The sequence below is a fragment of the Schistocerca serialis genome, chromosome 1 (assembly GCF_023864345.2).
Source record: "Schistocerca serialis cubense isolate TAMUIC-IGC-003099 chromosome 1, iqSchSeri2.2, whole genome shotgun sequence".
In the NCBI taxonomy this organism is placed as follows: domain Eukaryota; kingdom Metazoa; phylum Arthropoda; class Insecta; order Orthoptera; family Acrididae; genus Schistocerca; species Schistocerca serialis.
Genome location: NC_064638.1, coordinates 574,228,107 through 574,232,725, shown reverse-complemented (window position 1 = coordinate 574,232,725; position 4,619 = coordinate 574,228,107). Strand labels below are relative to the sequence as shown.

Below are 4,619 nucleotides of genomic sequence, written 5' to 3'. Positions count from 1 at the left end.
CATTGTCCATGTTTCTCCTCCATAGGTGACAATAAGGAAGTAATAACTGCCGGCCGGAGTGGCCGTGCGGTTCTAGGCGCTACACTCTGGAGCCGAGCGACCGCTACGGTCGCAGGTTCGAATCCTGCCTCGGGCATGGATATGTGTGATGTCCTTAGGTTAGTTAGGTTTAATTAGTTCTAAGTTCTGGGCGACTGATGACTTCAGAAGTTAAGTCGCATAGTGCTGAGAGCCATTTGAACCATTTTGAAGTAATAACTCTTATAAATAAGGAGTTTTTCTTTTTCTGAAGTTTCCTTATTCCAGATCAGGTGTTTTATTGTTTGGTAGAAATTGCCTCCCTTCTGTAACCTCCTATTAATTTCGTTGGTTATTCTTCCACCACTAGATATTTCACTCCCTAAATAAGTGAAACTGTCTACTACTTTGAGGGGTTCTCCATTCAAAGTAATATTTCTGTTGATCCCTTTGTCTCTTCCAGATACCATTACTTCACTCCTATCTTAATTTATTTTTAATCCATACCTTTTCATTATTTCCTTCCATACATCAAGTTGTAACTGTACATCTATCTCTTTATCACCCCATATTACCATATCATCTGCAAAAATCATATTTTTGTCTTTTCCTTTTACTATATCTTTAACTGCCTTATTCATTCCCTCGATCACAACATTAAAAAATGCAGGAGATAGAAAACTTCCTTGTTTAAGTCCTTGTCTTATTTCGAAGTATTCAGATTTCCCCAATGATGTTCTAATTCTACAATTGTGTCCTTTGTACATTGTCTTTATTACAGTAATGTATCCATCTTCTACACCTATTTTCTTCATTTCTTTTCTATATTTATAAAAACCATTATCACCCTTTTGTGGTACTCCCAACTTTTTTCCATCAGTTGAGAGATAGAAAATATCAGGTCGATTGTGCTTCTTCCTTTCCTAAACCCATGCTGTTCTTCACTCAGCTCCTTTTCTATCTTTTCACATATTCGATTTAGTAAAATTCTTTCAAAAATCTTGGCTGTATGACTCATAAGGCTTATTCCTCCATAGTTTTTACAAAGTCTTTTATTGCCTTTTTTGAAGATGGGAACAACGTCTCCTCTTCTCCAATCGTCAGGTATTGTACTATTTCTCCACACTCTTGATAGTACTCTATACAGCCATGCATTCCCACTGGATCTGGTGCTCTTATCATGTCCACTGATACTTCATCAGGTCCTGGGGCTTTCCCCCCATTCATCTTTTTCACAGCTATTTCCATTTCTTCCTGTGTAATTTTTCTAATTTGGCTTCCCAACTTCTCTCAGTTTTTCCATTATTTGTTGTTTCCTCGAGTACCTGCTCCTCAGCGTTTAACAGTTTCTTAAAATGTACTTTCCAGAGATCTTTTATATTTCATGAGTCTTCAATCACAGTACCATCCTCTGTTTCCATCTTTACTGGTACTTCAGAAGCCTTCCTTTTATTTTTCATCGTTTTATAGAACATTTTCTTATTGCTCTTCACATCTTTTTCAAGTTTTTTTGTAAACTCTTCCCATACCTTTTTCTTTACTGTTTCCACTATTTCTTTGCACTTCTTTTCCTCTATGTATCTTTTATGGTCCTCATCATTTTTAGTTTTCCACCATTTTCTCCATGCTTCATTTTTTCTTCTAACTGCTTGGATTGTGGTATCATCCCACCAACTTGTCTGTCTTACTTTTTCCTTTCCAGTTGTTGTATCACATGCTTTTTGTGCTGTTTCAACTAAAGTGTCTTTGAATAAACTCCATTTGTTTTCTACATCGCAGAAAACTTCTTTTGGAAATTTTTGCGTGAATAATTCTCTATACTTCTCAGCACATTCACTCTTCTTCAGTTTCCAATCCCATATCCTCATCACTTTCTTCTGTTTTCTATTTTTTGCACACTGATTCATTTTCCATTGTCCCATCAGTAATCTATGGTCTCCATCTGCACTCATACTTGGAATTACCTTCCTATTTGTTACTTTCTCTCCCCATTCCCTATCTGCTAGAATATAATCAATTAGACTCTTGGTTCTTCCATCCCAACTGTATCTGGTGATAACACGACTTTCTCTCTTCATAAACCAGCTGTTTGCTATTTTCATTCCACTCCTCTGGCACAAATCCAGGAGTCTTTCCCCTTCTTCATTTCTGCCTCCATATCCAAAACATCCCAACACTTGCTCAAATCCCTTTCTGTCTTTGCCTACCTGTGCATTAAAATCTCCCATCACTATATTAGCACTCTCTATATGGTTCTCTAACTCATTTTCAAAATCCATCTGCTCTTCTTCGCTACATCTCACTTGAGGTGCATAAATCTGGATAATTTTTAGTGTTTCTTTTTGGAATCTCAGGTTTAAGGTTATGATCCAGTCTGATATATATCTCACACTTTCAATACAGCTTTGTACATTCTTATTCACCATTACTGCCACATCATTTCTTCCAAACCTGTTATTCCCACTCCAGTAGTTTACCTCCTCCTCTCAAATTCTTCTCACCTTTTCTCTGTTAGTACATCTGTCATTTCTTCCATTTTTCCATTGAGGCTTAATATATTAAGGGTGGCAATATTTAGGTTATTTTTTTAGTCCATTTCGTTTCATCTTCTTGTACTGATGAATATCATCAGGTCTCCCATCATTCACACCAGTACTTGAAGATGCAGTGCGGTCAAATCCTGAGTGGTTCGTTCCGAGGCTCGTCTGTTTTGAAAGTAATATATGAAGACTTTCCTACTGGCTTGCTAGGCCTAATGCAAGAAAGGATTTTCTGTTGGAGTTTCTCATCCACCACAAGGCAGTGGTTTCCTTCTCATTTAATCCCCAGAAAGGAAGGTTGCCTCATTTGCCAGCTACGCCGTTCTGAAGTCTTTCTTCTCTGCTATTGCTGCCTTTAAGGTCTTCACCTGTAACCCTGGGCATGGGTTCCGTGTTATACCACCACGGGACTGGATCCCTGCCTGAACTCAGCCATCCTATTACTCCGGCCTACTGAGGTACTACAGGATGCCCACCCACCCCCGTGCCGTGGACACGCCAGACAGGAATTACCCCAGTGGAGGAATAGAGAAGGGGACCCTACCTCCCTGGAGCCGGGTTAATGATTGTGTATGGTGCCACAATGAAATGTAAAATATAAATTTAACACAAAAACAAATTCATTGCTTCTGTTGAATTACATTTAAAAGCCAGTAGTAGTTTAATCTGTCAGGTTTCCTCGTAACCAACTGCGAACGGACTCTAATGAGTAGGTGGAGGTTCTTTAAGATATTAAGCTAGCTGCAAATAGGAGAAAAAATCATGCATCGGCCGGGAATCGAACCCGGGCCGCCCGCGTGGCAGGCGAGCATTCTACCACTGAACCACCGATGCTGACGTTAGAGGCAAACAGAAGAGATATCTTCGCGTCTAGCTGCGTCACTGGCACAGACGTTACGCTGAGTCACGCTCTTTGGGCTGGCGCTGCTTTCTCTGTGCCAGTCATAACACTGGTGGCATTTATTTTGCACGTAACACAGGCAATGTTACGTCTGGAAATAACGAGCACACTACATAAATAATACACTGACGTCGGACCATACCGACAGGAACGCAGGTCGATATAGCTTCACTTAATATGACAGTGCTGGACTTCGGCGGAAACGGAAGCAAAGGTGCAATTTTACCAGAGCGATGAGTTTACCAATTTCGTTTCCTGGTACAGAAACTCAGAAATGAAGAAAATTAGCACAAGATATACGGGTATGGAGCAAGAACTAAAACGAATCGAGGGAATTAGTGATACAAATATATGTTAATTCAGACTAACGTAGGAATAGAATTCAGCTTCGTAACAAATGTCACTTTCCCTGTAAACATTTTGCTGTTGCTAGAGTACGAATACTATCCTGTAACACAGGAAACTACAGAATATGTAGGCAAAATTCCTGAATGTTTAGAGTGAATTTACGTGGCGTTAAGCCGAAATCTTTTGATACTTAAGTACAGAATTTTCACCTTCTTAATATTTAGTGCAAAGACGCACCACGAAGGAATTATCCTTACGGGACGGAAATCGGTAGATATGATGTACAGTACAGACAAACAAATGATTACATTTTCAGAAAAATTGGATTTTTTATTCAAGAGGGAGCATCTTCGAGGCGTGTTTTTTAAGTAATTACAGTTTTGAAATTAAAAAAGACGTGCCAAGACATTTCAATAATATTTATTTTTACATGAAAGCCTGTATCTTAATTTATGCACTGACGCCATTACAGTCTGATTTAGACTTGGCCACTTTTTCTATGTTTCGATACAGTGTATCGATAGGTGGAACTGTTTCAATGTTTCGGAACGGCTATGGTTCACTGTTTCGAAACAGTGGTGTTTCATTCTGCCCCTATCTCGGATAACCGGACGAGATTCGATCTCGAGCCAGACACGGAAACTGTATCGTTGTTTCAAAATAAAACTGTTTCAGTCCACCTGTGCTTGGAGCGGACTAATTGTATCGAAACAGTGATGTTTCATTCTGCTCTGTGTCGGACGAGATGCGAGCTCGGCACAGGTACTGAAACACATTTAACATACCATTTCATGAAAAACTTTCAAGAGTGT

General features: G+C 39.4%; 1 non-coding gene across 1 annotated transcript; it reads right to left on the bottom strand.

The window, feature by feature from the left end:
- Positions 1-3,321: 3,321 nt before the first annotated feature.
- On the bottom strand, positions 3,322-3,392 carry Trnag-gcc (transfer RNA glycine (anticodon GCC)). The gene has a single exon. It is a non-coding gene; the product is annotated as a tRNA-Gly (tRNA).
- Positions 3,393-4,619: the final 1,227 nt, after the last annotated feature.